The sequence below is a fragment of the Callithrix jacchus genome, chromosome 3 (genome assembly GCF_049354715.1).
Source record: "Callithrix jacchus isolate 240 chromosome 3, calJac240_pri, whole genome shotgun sequence".
NCBI classification, from domain to species: domain Eukaryota; kingdom Metazoa; phylum Chordata; class Mammalia; order Primates; family Cebidae; genus Callithrix; species Callithrix jacchus.
In genome coordinates, this window is record NC_133504.1 from 159,693,009 (window position 1) to 159,708,368 (window position 15,360).

General features: G+C 33.1%; 1 long non-coding RNA gene across 7 annotated transcripts in view; it reads right to left on the bottom strand.

Moving 5' to 3' along the window:
* LOC118152331 (uncharacterized) overlaps positions 1 to 1,443 on the bottom strand; it is a 219,653-nt gene extending 218,210 nt beyond the window's left edge. For all 7 annotated transcript variants that reach the window (XR_004741005.3, XR_008480265.2, XR_004741001.3 and 4 more), the window contains exon 1: positions 1,234 to 1,443. This is a non-coding gene — a long non-coding RNA (uncharacterized LOC118152331). The remainder of the gene's footprint in view (positions 1 to 1,233) is intronic.
* Between the last annotated feature and the right edge of the window lie 13,917 nt (positions 1,444 to 15,360).

Below are 15,360 nucleotides of genomic sequence, written 5' to 3' on the forward strand. Positions count from 1 at the left end.
AAATATAGCTTTATATTTTCTAGGTATTAGGGTTTTTTCCATATTATAAACAGATATACACATTACAAATATTATTTTCTTCCACTCTTTATCTTTCTATTCTTTATATGCACATTTAATGAGTAAAAGTTATTTTAAATATGAGCATATTTATAAATAATCTTTTTACAGTTACTGATTTTGGATCACTTTTACAAAGGAAAACACTTTTTTTTCAGTTTAGTAGATTTTAAGAAGTTGGAAGTTATCAGTTTACTCTCTTCCTATATATATATTTACATATGCACACACTTACCATTTTTAAGTTATATACTTTTTTGTCAACTTAGTGTTAAAAAACTAAAAAGGTCTACCTTTAACCTATCTTTAGAGTTAACTAAATTTTCCATCAGTTTTCCTGGCTTTTTTATTCCTTTTTTTCTATTCTTTCTTCCTTTCATGCCCATTTCTATCCTCTCTTCCTTCCTTCATTTATTTTCTCCTATAGTCCTACATACTTTTGACAGTGTCATCACCTAACCTCTAACAACTTCTGTTTGTATTGTCTATGAGGTCAATATATGTTTATAATTCATTACTTCAGACTGCCTAAAGCTGTTAATTTTACGCTCTCCAATATCTACTCAATGTTACCCCACTCTCATTTGTCACTTGAATTGTCTTTGAATATCCTTATTTAATTCCCACAGCACCCACTGTCTCCTTGACCCAATAGTTTCATTCTCTGTAGAGTAAGTTCCATTCATCTAATCAAAGCACTTCAGTGAAATTTAAAGTCCACTGAGCTAGACGATTAGATCTATTTAAACACAGATTTTTCTCCATGGCTCTGGGATTTATTTTCTAAATACAAGAGATCCAAGACTTAGTCCTTTTGACCACATTTGTTTCTAAATATATCAGTGAGCCTTGTATCTATCTGTGACTCCATTTGCCAGATTCATGTGTTTCGTAATGGCTCTATCAACTCTGTCTTCTGAGACTAAGGTTCATCTAATCCAGAATAGATATTCAATCTGAAAGAATCTTAGTTTTAGAATCCTTGAAATTTTATCCTTCTGTAAACTTTTATTGTCTTATAATAGTCTAAATTATTACTGAGCAAGTATCTATTCATTTCTGATCCTACTGAGAGTGGAATATATATTACTGTACCATTGATATTGACTTTGAATATTTGACCAGCTTTGGGTAATGAAAAGTTAACGGTTCTTTTCAAAACAGAGTTCTTACCTAGACTTGCGATCTGGTTTTATATTCTGAGAGGCATGTGCCTTAGGTAGACACATTCCCTTCAATCTAGAACCCAAAATAAAACGAATCACAGCCTAGTGCAGAGGTAATTGATCCACAATCTGAAGAGGAATCACCCAAACTAATCCTAGGTCAACTGAAACACAGTTGACTGCCAAACTGCATAAGAATAAATGATTGTGCTGTAAATCACTGAGCTTGGGAATGGTTTGTTATGCAATGTTACTATGGCAACAGTTGATTCATACCTGTTCTATTGCAAAACAGTTATGTCCAACAGCTTTCAGTTCTCTATTACCTATATACTTTTATCAGATTAACTTGATTTATTCTTCGTCTTTGAGTACCACCTTATTTTCTTTCTTAGACCTTATTCAGTTTGTATATATATTCATAACACAAATCTTTTAAGATGAAGATGCTTTGATTTTCTTTCTGCTTTAAGAGAAAAATCTTTTTAAAGTACAGTCTTTGTTAGTATACTATGTCAAAAATAGCCTAGTGAATTCTTCTGCAATATATAATGGAAAGTAAAAAAGTTGTAGGCCAGCCCAACATGTCTATTGTGGAAACTAATTATGATGTTTTAACCTGTCTTTGTAGGATACTTCTATACTGGGTGCATCCTTCCAATAGTCCAAATTTTAACTTAGTTTGATACTCACTTATTATGAAGAGTCACTTGCTATATATAAATGTCTTGTTACTTTTTAAATCTGAGACTTGATCTATACTAACTGTATAACTTTTGTAATCACAATTTTCTGAGATATTCTAACTGGAGTTCCCAGTTTTCCCTTCACAGATTCATTCAAATGCGATGGAAGTGGCAAATATAACTATCCTAGTCATGCGATAGATATTCTCTAGTTGCCTGCTTTGTTATTGACTTCCTATCTTAACTTTAAGATACTGCCTCTCAATAACTTTTTAGATATAGTTTCCCTTTAGGGGAACATTTTTGTATACTCTCTGAGATTTTCCTGTTTTTCTTCTGTTAAGAGTTCTCTGAGCCCTAGTAATCCTCACTGATTTTTGTCATGAATAAAATATCCTCCTTCCTAGCTGCACATTTGAAAGCCGTTAGTTCCAGCTATATCATTCTGGGTGTATTTCTTTTTTCCTTTCACATAAAACTAGTTTGATCTCCAAGATTTCAAAGTTGGTTTTCATTTTTCTCCAATCTCTGATATTTCTCTGGTTTTCTAACTGTCATTTCTAAAGCTAAGATTATCAATTGTGCTACATTTATATGTTCATGAGAGTTTGTAAATCATATTTTATAGTAGACCTTCTGACATCAGAGCATCTTAGAAGTAATAGCTGTGTAATCTTAGGCAATTTACTTAATTTCTATGCCTCAATATTTCTCTTGTTAAATACAGATAATAACTGTACTTACCTCACATAGCACTTTGGGGAACTAAATGTGATCGTTCCTTATATTACTTAGAATAGTCTTAGCACATCTGAAACACTTATTAAGATGTTACTTTCAACACTGTTATACATATTTGGTTGTGCAAATGACATATTACATTTAAAGCAGTTAGCATAGAAGTAATCTGCAATAAGTACTGCACAAATATTAATTCTTATTATCCACATAGCCAAAAATACTTTGCCTGCCATATAGTCTATGACCATTTCCAGGTACTTCTGATTCTCAGACCTGAGACTCTTCAGCAAAAAGCCTAACTTGAAATAATAGACACACATTCCATTTTTTATTTACAACTTTCAATTTACATTTACCCTATTCAGTTTGTTTCTTAGAATGTTTTAATTTGATACAAATCATACATTGCTCTCTTTGAATTAATAAAATATAAAGTGAAAAAAGATAAAGAAAAATAAACATTAAAAATATTGGCTTTATTATAGGCAAATTTGCAATAATCCCTAACCTTCAGTACTTCTTAACACAATGGGTAAAATACCAAAAATAATGATAAAGCCTCCTACTCCAAGTCTAAATGTAGACCATCAGAAGTGGGTGAATTTGATCAATATGAAAGATTAAGTCAAATAGCTACTATCCAGCTCCTTTGAGTATTGAGTGCTTGACTGGCACACAGTTTCCAGTGTAAGAGTTAATGATTTAGAACACATGACCTTACTAGTAAGTGTGACTCTACCTCCTAATAAAGCCATGTGCCAGTGAATATTCTAGATTTTTCTTATTCCAATTAGTACTAACATATTAGTTCTATTATGTGGAAGAGTGAGGGGCTGGAAAGAGTATGATGATGCCCATTTCAAACCTATCTCCCTTATATAGAAGGACCTAGATTATATTCCTTTAATAACACAGAAAGAAAATAACCATTCCTCTCAGCATTCACTAGATTATATTGCAATCACCTTAATTTACATACCATATCTTGTATCCTCTTTTTGTAGTCTCAGTAATTACTGAACTATCTGGTACCCAGTAGATAATTAATGAATTGAGATACATTTATCGATTGAATAAGTTGTAGATAAATAACTATGTTGATGCTAAAATAATTAAAGTTTGAAACTCTCTATAAACCTTTTCCACTTTTTTATTGAAAAATAAGTTTGCTTGTTAAAGATGAGGCAAAATCTATTGCTTTTCTTCTTGACACTAAAGTCTGTAGTCACAAACAAAAGGCCCACTGACATTAATTTAATTTTTAATCTACTTATAGGTGAGAGTAGTGACTTGTAATGTCATATGAATACCATGAATTCATATGATTAATACTAAAAAGAAACAGTAAGATATTAGATGGTTTTTATAGAAATAATATATACAACATTTTTCCACTATCCACTCATTAAGCCCTGTCAATAAGAAATTCTGAACCAAAACAGAGAACATTGAAAACACTGGGAGGAGTTTTCTCTTTATAAAAATCCATGCAAATACATGCACATGAGTGGACTCTTATTCTGGAATTGTCATAGTCCATGTAAAGGAAATTTGGAATAAGTCTTTCCCTGTCATCAACCTTTATTCTTTTGACTAGGTGAGATATGAGCAATGTGATTAATTTAACTGGATAAATAGAGTGAGCGTGCTCAGATTGATCAGCTCTTCTATCATTTTCTTACTAAAGTCTATCTGAACAAAATAGGTACCCAGGTCTGTTCCTCACTATTTACTATGGGGTTTTCAACTTCATTTGCCATACACGTAAGCCATGCCTTTCAATATAACATTCACCTCTAATACAAAAGATAATCAAATTCCCTCTCACATGATTTTGCATTCCTCTCTCAATTGACCCAAAAGTCACATGGGAAAAGTGAAGGCTCTTTGAAAACCTCTAGTTTCTTAAATATGTGTTTATGTATGCATGTTGTGTACATAGTTGTGTGGTGTGAATGTATGTGTTTATATACACCCTAACACTTTGAATGAGTTGATTTTATCATTGTTTAAACACAAAGATGTATTTTATTCAAAACTAAAATACCGCTTTGGTTTTATAATTTATTCTGGGAACTCAAAACTTTCCATTCTAATGTGTGCAAGGTTTGTTATTTGTTTTCTTGTTACTGTTCTATTTTATGCTGCATTCTACTGTAATTCAAAATAATAAAGCTAGTTGACTTCATAGTCTCTTAGACCTTGCATCTTAATTGTCTTTCTTTTTTTTATATTTTATGGCATTTTAGGTTTTGAGGTACATGTGAAAAACCTGTAAAATTGTTTCATAGGTACACACATGGCAGTGTGGTTTGCTGCCTTCTCCCCATCACCTATATCTGGCATTTCTCCCCATGTTATTTCTCCCCAACTCCCTGTTCCCCACTGTCCCTCACCTAGTTGCCCCACACAGACCCCAGTGTGTAATGCTCCCCTCCCTGTGTCCACATGTTCTCATTGTTCAATGCCAGCCTATGAGTGAGAACATGTGCTGTTTGATTTTCCGTTCTTGTGTCAGGTTGCTGAGAATGATGCTTTCCAGGTTCATCCATGTCCCTACAAAGGACACGAGCTCATTTTTTGTTATGGCTGCATAGTATTCCATGGTATATAGGTGCCACATTTTCCCTGTCCAGTTTATCATCGATGGGCATTTGGGTTGGTTCCAAGTCATTGCTATTGTAAACAGTGCTGCAATGTACATTTGTGTGCATGTGTCCTTATAATAGAATGATTTATAATCCTTTGGATATATACCCAGTAATGCGATTGCTGGGTCACATGGAATTTCTATTTCTAGGTCCTTGAGGAATAGCTACACTGGAAAAATAAAATCAAAACTCTAGGTGTTAGTGGAAACTAGCAGTTGCTCTGGCAGGTTGCCCATTTTGGCCCTTCTTCTTGAGGTTTCTCTCAGAATACTGTTCTTCTCTTTGGCCTCAGTTGAGCTTTCAATTTCTCCTTCTATGGCCAATTCTGATTCGGCATGTACTGTTACACTTGTTCTTTCCAGGTACTATCTTGGTTTTGATATATTATTAACATGATATTATGAATGTTACACTCCAAAAACGCTCTGTTTGGTAGATTAAAAAGACCAACTAAGATTCTCTCCCAGAAGGATATAAAATCTAAAATCGTTTTGCTATGAGAACAAAAAATTGAGCAAAACCATTTTACTGAAAATTATTTGTCTAAGTAACACAGAGTGGTATTTTTAGCTATAAACATTTTACGGTTTACATTTAAAATATTAAATACTTCCATTCTGTTAAAAATGACATATATCAAAGACAATGATTAACACATAGATAATTTTTTTTTTTTTTTTTTTTTTGACAGAGTTTCACTCTTGTTACCCAGGCTGGAGTGCAATGGCGCAATCTCAGCTCACCACAACCTCCGCCTCCTGGGTTCAGGCAATTCTCCTGCCTCAGCCTCCTGAGTAGCTGGGATTACAGGCATGCGCCACCATGCCCAGCTAATTTTTGTATTTTTAGTAGAGATGGGGTTTCACCATGTTGACCAGGATGGTCTCGATCTCGTGACCTCGTGATTCACCCACCTCGGCCTCCCAAAGTGCTGGGATTACAGGCGTTAGCCACTGCGCCCGGCCCTAGATAATATTTTAATGTTGAAGCAGAACATTTTTAAATCCTTCAAGATATGTAGGCTCTTTTGATACTTCCATGGAAGTTTTGCTTTTAGCACATGGGAAATTTATAGTTCATGTTATCAATCTTTGAGTGTTTTATATGTATTGTAAGCTTTAAAATTCCAGTTCCACCTTGATTGCACATCATAGTGTTTATTCCAGCTCAGATATGTACTTAACTCGATGACCTGAAAATAATTATTGAACCTTTTTATACTTCTCCAAAATAGGCATAATATAAAAGAAAAAAATATAAATAATACTTTGGATGTTAGCCTTAAGTAAGAAAATGCATTCCTTGCTATAACCAATGTTATATATATAAAGAATATAAAGGCTTACCTTAAGCATCAGGAGCTGTGAAAAAATAATTTTACCCCAGGTCTCAAAGAGTTTGAGTTAATCTCAAGAGGTGACGTAGAACATTACAGAGAAACTAGACATTAATATACTATAAGTGATAGTGTAGTGTTTTAAGTCTATGAATTGAAGTGTATTATTGATCTTATTGACAGACGGTTAATGATTAAGACTAGAATATGTGTTGGGTTCTCTGAAAAGTAAAATCTGACATAGATTGGCATGGACATCAGATTTTGGAAATCAATTACAGAATCAATATTTGTAGAAGAGAGAAGGTGGTATGATTTGTCAGGTAGAGAAATTGCATAGGAATGTAGGCCCAATGGCAGCATCTGCCAACCCCTTGGGGTCCTCTGGAGCTAAAATGGCCCTTGTAGGGGAAAGAGGGCCAGATCATTTTATACTCCATGCTTGTTTAAAGTGGCCACCATAGGAAATTAGTATGACATTGGCCAAGATGTGTTTCTTCACTGAGACAATTATTGAAATGACTAAGCGTTGAGGGCAGTTCACTGCAAGAAATATCCAACAGCTGGAGAAAAGTCCTTCTGAACATTTTTCTGAGCACACTGTGTGATGTTTATCTCAGGGTAGACATAAGATGCTACAATTCCATGAAAATCTTATAAAGTAGAATTTCCCTTAATTCAAGTTACAGCAGATCTTTGGGCAATCTTAGGAATAGTATCACCTTATTTTTGATTCCCACAATGGACTTTGTGAATGAAGGTGTCAATTAGCCTCAAGTACTGAAAATAAACTCTCAGTTTTTATATTCCAAGTAATTTAATTGAAGATGTTTCAATATAGGGAATACATGTGTCTACAAGTATAGATAAGGATGTTGGCAAAATGTAGATGTAGATGAGAGATATAGATATAGATCATCTCTATACTAGTCTGATTTAGTATTAAAATATCTAATTAAAAATTTTGCTCAGAAATAAAGACTACAACTGTTTTTATATCCACTCAACATTAAAGGGCTTACATATTAACATAATGAATGTTAGAAATAATTTTCCCTGGTAATGATCAGTATAAAAATATGCAGATAACAAAAAAACACTTGCAGAAACATCGATTATGATAAGAAAAGTTAAAGGTCTAGTGGACCCAGAAGTCCTGCTCAGAATGGAGTCTTAGGCTTAGACTCTGCCCTCTCTTAAATAAACATAGAAAATTATTTTATCGTAGGATATTTTTTAAAGGATACTTAAATGCTGAAAAATTTCACACCAAGAATTTGCCTGACTGTTTAAAAAAGGCAGAAATGAGAGACATCGTCAGGATTTCAGAAAAGTTTGCACAGCTGTGTGCAAACACGTGTATGGAGCACACACGTTTGCTTGCTAACAAATACATTGGAACATAATCTGAGACTTGGGTTTTATTGTAGCATAGCTAGTGATAGTAAGGTTTTTGAAGAGAAAATATCCAGCTCCTAGTTATCTTTAACTCTTGGAGGCTACCAATAGTCACTCAAAAGGCATCATAAATCTGAAAAACAAATTAGGTAGTTAGGTTGTAATGCCAAGAAACTTGAAGCAACTCATCTCATAACCTATTGGGTTAATATTTGAATATAAAAATCAAGTTCCTCTTTTTAAAATTAAGATTTAATGTCTAACTTTCATCATACACAAACCTGCAAAAATCACAAAGCTATGTAGTTATTTCCTTCCAATAAGAAAGATTGTAAGGGATGGTTACAGCAAAGTTAAGCCACATATAAAATACTTGTTGGAGAAAAATGATGAAACAATCTGAACTCAAAATGTAGCTAAAGATAGATGCCACTTTTATAAAATACAGGAAAACAATCACTTAATCTGTGCTAAATAGACATATCCACGGAGGAACAAACCACAAAATGTTAACGGAGGTTACATTGCAGGAATAGAATAATATCTAATGTTTATTTTTTGTCTACATAATTTTTACTTAAAAATTTCTAAGTTAAGCAAATAGAACTTCTATACTTTAAAAATTACTGAATTTAAATAATTTGTTTTATTATTTAAACCATTATTACCTCTTCCTCTCTGCCTTTGAATCATTAACATTCTCATAGATTTTATAATCTTTATATCACGTTCTTCAGTTGGAGTCAAAGTACAGTCTTGCATCTCATAACAACATTTCTGTCAATGAAGAACTGGATATATGATGCTGGTCCCATTAGATTAAAACAGCGCTGAAAATTCCTTTTATTTGCTGATGATGTAGCCATCCTAGCCGTCATAGCACAATCCATAAGTTACTCAGGAACTTGTGGTGACGTTGGTATGAACAAACCTACTGACCCGTCAGTTGCATGCAAGTATAGCACAGGCACATATATACAGGACATAATTCTTGATGAAGATAATATATAACTGTTACTGATGTGATATGATGCTAGTGTGTTCCCATTTAAATCTCAACTTGAATTGTTTCTCCCAGAATTCCCACGTGTTGTAGGAGGCAGCCTGTGGGAGGTAATTTATCACTGGGGCCAGTCTTTCCCCTGCTATTCTCGTGATAGTAAGTCTCACGAGATCTGACGGGTTCGTCAGGGGTTTCCGCTTTTGCTTCTTCCTCAGTTTCTCTTGCTGCCGCAACAGAAGAGCCTTTTGCCTCCCACCATGATTCTGAGACCTCCTCAGCTGTGCGGAACTGTAAGTCCAAGTAAACCTTCTTTTGTTCCCACTTTCAGGTATGTCTTTATAAGCTGTGTGAAAACGACCTAATACATGGTGTATATATTTACTATAGTTCTTTATTGCAATTTTCGAATATATTCCTTGTACTTACCAAGAAAAATCAGTTAACTGTAAAACAGATGTACCATTTTTTAAAATCTTTTATAGAATATTTATACTATGCCTTGTCTATGTTCAGATATGTTTAGATACAAAAATACGTATCATTGTGTTCCAATTGCCTACAGCACTCAGTACAGTAACATGCTATCCAGGTTTGTAGCACTAGGCTATACTGGATAGTCCAGATGTATAGTAGAATGTGGTTAGTATAACTACACTCTATGGTGTATGCACAAGGACAAAATTGCCAGTGACACATTTGTCAGAACAAATCCCTGTCATAAAATGACACATAACTGTACATTCATCTCCTTAGCTTTATGTTCACTTCAATCATCTTCTACTTATTCATATAAACTCCTCTATCAAAGCTGATCAATTCTCTTTTATTCTCCCACCACTAATCCATATAAAATTGTGAAATCCTTCAAAGTACATGAAGAATTATTCTTCTATGGGTCAAGACATTCAAAATATTGCACATCAAAAAATTTGGGAGTAAATTTGAGAATATTTATTCTTCCTCCTTTCACCATTACTATTATTACTGGAAGAAAAAAATAGAAAGTTCTCCCGTTCTATACTCAAATAAAATTTACAGTATCAGTTCAAACTATATGAATGATTTTACTGTTCACTTTTGTCTTTTTTTAACAGAAAACAAATTGTAATATATTACTTACATAATTACTATTGAGAAGCAAATTTTCTATTCAAAGTAATTATTCCCAGTGCTAAAATATTGGCATCTGGCACCCCAAATACTAGATGTTATAAGCTATTAAAAACGAAGATTAACAATATTCAATTGTTTAATTAATTAAGGACCAAATTATAAAGCATTAACAAAAAATTTGAGAGTAATGTTCATTTTTGTAGCTTTTCTAAATAGTATTTTTTACTGTAATGGACTCATTTGATTTTAGAGGTCACGTCTTATTTCTTTTTTTTTTAAACCTATTTATACCAAATGTCTAGAATAACGCATTCTAGTCAAGAATTAGGTACATATTAAATGAACGAGTGAATAAAAATACTGAATAAATAAATGAATGAATGTTCAAAACTATGAAGAGTGCATCCTCAAATATTCAGAGTTGCCTCTAAATAAATCTATCATCGGTGAATAGATTAACATATCACTGAAGAACTAGGCTGATCTAAAATTAAAGGAACTTTTAAAATTCAATTACACTACAGAATTCTAATCACTTTCATATTTGTTCTAGAAAGAAAATAATGAAATGTGTAACCAGGATTACTTTTCATCTTTCTTCCTTTACCATGAATGTAGGTGTTACTATGCTTAATGATGTATTTGTGCAGTGTCCCTTGTAATGTGGCCTAAATGCTTAATATGTTTGTGTTTCCAACACATGTTGCATTTCTTATGTTTCTCTTTGATTATGATCCTTAGAGGGAATTACAAGTAGTATAATACTGTTTGAAAGAAGAAATTTTATGAGATAAAGTGACAAGTGAAAGTATTTTCAAATGGGAAAAAAACTGGATGAGTAATGGTTAATGGAACATATAGAAGGCATTTGAAATTCTGTTAATATATTAACATCGATTTGACTACCGTTTTTACTTGCTTTAGAAGCTTCAACTTGCTAATCGATTGATGGGAGTTAATTAACTACATACAAAAGCATTAAAAATGTGATGCTTTGTAAGGTATTGAGAAAATTAGGATTTATTGAATTTAGAAAATCTCATTGACACAAATTTTGGCTGAATATGTTTATTACTACACAGAAGATCCTGAATAAAATATTTGAATCAGTATCTCATGTAGACCCATTCTACAAGTTTAATTATGTAATAATTTTTAATATTTCCAATAAAGATCTAAACATTTTACTCCATTTATTTCTGGAAACTACAGTGTTTTTTCTATATTTAAATAATACCTGAAATGTTTTAGGAAGATACAGAGAAATTACATTAACAATGCATAGTCATCTTTTTTTTTTCACTAAAGGGCCTATAACTTGTAAAGTAATTAGGACCACAACTGTTCTATTTTTAATTGTTTAAATCACCTCTAAGTTACAGGTTGCACATGAATAAACTGGTAAATCCAAAGTCTTTTATTGTACTATTATCTGCACATATCAAATATTTTTTTGTCATTTTAGGTGTTATCAGTTCTAAAATGCATCATTTAGAAAGCAGAGTATTGGGAGAAAAATGTCATTTTGATATAATGCTTAATGTGATTTTATACTCTGCTTTACTTTTCAAAATGATCTTTTTTACTGTTTTACTTTAAATGACTCCGTATACTATTGAAGAATGCTCCAAATTTTGGTAGATCTTAATAGCTGACTACCTGTTCTAGCTCCAGTAATGTTTCTCTAGTGGGTAGCCATCAACATTACATTCCTCTTATTATACATATTAACCTATAATGATTCATGTGTCATAATTTATGAATCTGTGCCACAATTCATATTTCTAACCTAAGTGAGTTGTATACAACACCACTGCCTCAAATATGCTACAACATTCACCCTATTGTCATTTATATATTGAAGCTTAGAAAATATTCATTGAGTGAATGATTGAGGAAATAAAATAGTAATGAGGGTATTTGCATGTTTCCTTGATTGGTTGTTCCATCTTTTTATTCATTCATGTATGTTTATACATTTTTTAAATTTGTTTTGAGAATCAGGAGAATACTGCAAACTCTAAAGCAAAAATTTTTTCTTCCTTTGGTCACAAATTTCATCCTTCAATCATCTTGGAGGATTTATGCTTTGAAACAAATAAGATTATCATTTCTCCAGCATAGCCCATGAATTTATATCCTAAATTTTATTATCTATTCCTAGAAAGGCATGCCATTAAATACATAAAATAGTCTATAATCCCGTCAACACAATTGCTGCATACCTTCTTCCATGGCAAAAAAAAAAAAAAAAAGAGTCTAGATTGAGAAATGCAAAAAATACAAGTGATAAGGATTAGAATTTCTGACAAAGAGTTTCCATTGTTCTGTTGCTCTAAACTACCCTCAAGTTCAAAGAATGAAAGATTATAAAAGACAGCAATCTTCAAAATAAGAAGTTATGGTCAGTCTCCATCAAGACAATATTTAGCATCTAACCAAGTGAAATTGAATTTTGTACAAAAATGCAGACAAGGAAAAAACTGAATTTAACTGAGGTAGCTCTAAAGAATCAGATAAATACACAAGTCACACTTTTCCAAATTTTCAGCTTTCTTACAAAGGGCAATTTATTTAAGCTCCTTGAAATGTAAGTTATTGCTCTATAAAATAATATAAATGAATGTAGTTGCCTCTTAAGGTTTGTTTTGTGTTACTTGTTTTTGTGATCTTTATAGGATTATGAAAGCAATGCACTATAACCTAGTATTCATCATTGTAGCATAGCATTCATTAAATGAAAGTTTTACTATTATGCAGTAGTAGGTTTTGCTGACCAAATTTTAAATCAAATACAAATATAAACCTGTGAACATCGGTTGAAGATTTGTATCTTTGTATCATCAGGCAGAAGTGGTTGAATCTATACAATGATGAAGAAAACATGGGCAATGAAATAGAAATTGATATGAAAATCCAGAAATGTACATGGTTTTCCTGTACTTCAGTTTAGCTAGGTTGGTGATCTTGAGCTAGTTATTAGATATTTCTGGACTTCATGTTTCTCAACCAAAAAATTAGAATATGGCCCTAAATTATTGCTGATGACATAAACACTTGCCAAAATCTAGGCTTTATAAAAATTGTTTTTGGAACATTTTCCATGATATCGTTTGATATAGTAGAAGCTGTTCCCATTAAGCCCGGAAGTGTGTAGATAAGCCATAAGCCTTTGGTTAGGTTAGGAAACATTAAGATGATAGGTCTCTAAGAATTTCTCAGAAGCTTAGCAATTTTTCGGATTTCCTGGACCAGTTCACCCTAATAAGGTTAACTAGATCTTTCCTTTCATTTTGCTTATGCCTTCACTCACCCAATAGCTGCTCTTCCTTGCTGTGAAGGAGAAATGGAATTCAGTAACATTCCCTGATAATAATATCCCTTGATATTAGTGGTGTCTGTATTGTTTCTTTCTCCAAAGAAGACAGCCTAGGAATTTGAGCAAACATACCAAGTTCTAGGAGATGCATGAAAAGATTTGTAGAGCTAACCTACATATTTGCATGACTATGCTGACCTGGTGATAAGAAATGTAATTATCCAACTTTTTTTCTAAATTTGTAAAAAACTGGGGTCTCTGCAACTCTTTAAAAAGAGCTTTTAAATCTCTTCCCAGAAACAGATGAAGTAACATATGTGCTCTGTAATAATTTTAGAATGCAAATTCCTTAATACACATTTGCAAACATGTATGCATATGTATGTATTTTTAAGTATCTACATTGATATTGTATTGATTTGACTTAGATATCAAGCACTGGGAATGTTTAGTTTACTGCTACTACTGTAGGCTTTTTATCACAAAATTACACAGAAAGAAAGGGTAAGAAAACATTCCAACAAATAAAGTGAAAACATTAAGCTCATATAAAGTGTTATTTATAATACTATATCCAGATTAAAGGCACCAAAATAATTCACAACTCAAACTCATGCAATTTGGTTCTGTGGTGTCTACTGTATCTGCTTGTCAGTTCTTTTTCTCTGTCTCTCTCTCTCTTTTTTTTTTTTAGCCCTAGCTCTACCCTTCCACTTCTAGTTATTCTTGGTTTCTACAGAAAAATGTAATTTTTTTTCTGCAGTGCTTCCTCTGCATATCACGAGTTTTACTCCAGACACTGTCAGTAAAAATTGCCTTCTTGTCTGATGTTAATCAACTAATAGAAAGAGATATTTGATTGGGTAGGTTTAAAGATTTTTAATGCCAGTCTTCCTCTTAAAGCTACTGGCTTCCCTTATATTTAATGAACTTTTGATCAAGCAACAATCTGTGGTCTGAAGAAATTCTCTTGGTCATCAGATCCTAAGGCATGAAACACATGCAAGAAACCATGTCTGAGAACTGTTGGGAGAAGGAGCAAAAGAGAAAGGACTTACAGAGTGCATACGTAAATAGGATATGAGTAACATATAAACAAGGAACAACAAACTGCAGAAGACAGCAGGAGTCCTCAGTGGAGGAAGGCCTCTCCATGCCTCATGTTCCGGTGCAGGGTAACCTCGGCTCTGTTACCATAAACACTGTGCTCAAGGATGTAAAACTCCTTCATAGCACTATAAGTAGCCAGACTTGTAAGGTCCACGTTCCACCAACTGTACATACATAATAATCTAAAGATAACCACATGTTCTTGTTTTGTGAAACTCCCAAACCACCACTGTTATCAATCCTTAGACTGACACAGCAGTTCCAGCTCACTGATTCAGTTCTGGCTCATTGATTCACTCCCTTACATCACTCTCTCCCCACCATCACTCCACGTCTACCTTATAGATCGAAGTGATTGTAACCAATAAATAGTGTGGATGATCAGAGCTCGGGGCTTTCACTGTCTCCTCCAAAGTAATACAATGATGGCCATCTGGTCCCACTTTCTTTCTTAATCTGTCTTTTTCTCACTCCTTTGTTCCACCAAACTTGGGGTATCCACAGGTGATGTAGGGCTCGTTCCCTACAAGTATGTGGCTTGTAAGGGAGCTATGGCTGCAACAAAAGCTCAGAGAGTTGTTCATTATCAATACTCACACAAAATTTATTTTAAGTAAGAAAAGTACTGGAAGTCATGTTCAAAATAAATATGTGGACAATATATGTGACCATCTACATTTTACAATATGGATATTTATGTATTTAATATGATGACAATTTTCATTGACACGTGTTTGCACTTATCAATTGATAGCACTATAAATAGAAAGAATTAGG